The 206-nt window shown below is 46.6% G+C and overlaps 1 protein-coding gene across 1 annotated transcript in view; it reads left to right on the plus strand.

The window, feature by feature from the left end:
- The window catches only part of LOC131880045 (lysyl oxidase homolog 2-like), a gene marked incomplete in the record, with an annotated part of 15769 nt that overhangs the window by 15003 nt on the left and 560 nt on the right, over positions 1-206 (plus strand).

Raw genomic sequence — 206 nt, forward strand, 5'->3', positions numbered from 1 at the left:
AGGCGATGCGAACGCCTCCTCGTGTGTTTTGAGGATTGAAGGAAAAAAGTCTATCCCTGCCTTTGATCTCTTTTTACCAATCCGTTCACGAAAGCCGCGACCATTTATTTGCCGTGTAGTTCTCTCCTTCAATTTTGGGTCCGCTCCCACCGATTTCGTTCTCAGCTTTCTACTTTTGAAACACACAGAGTGCGAGGGACAAAGTT

The sequence above is a fragment of the Tigriopus californicus genome, chromosome 5, assembly GCF_007210705.1.
Source record: "Tigriopus californicus strain San Diego chromosome 5, Tcal_SD_v2.1, whole genome shotgun sequence".
Classification (NCBI taxonomy): domain Eukaryota; kingdom Metazoa; phylum Arthropoda; class Copepoda; order Harpacticoida; family Harpacticidae; genus Tigriopus; species Tigriopus californicus.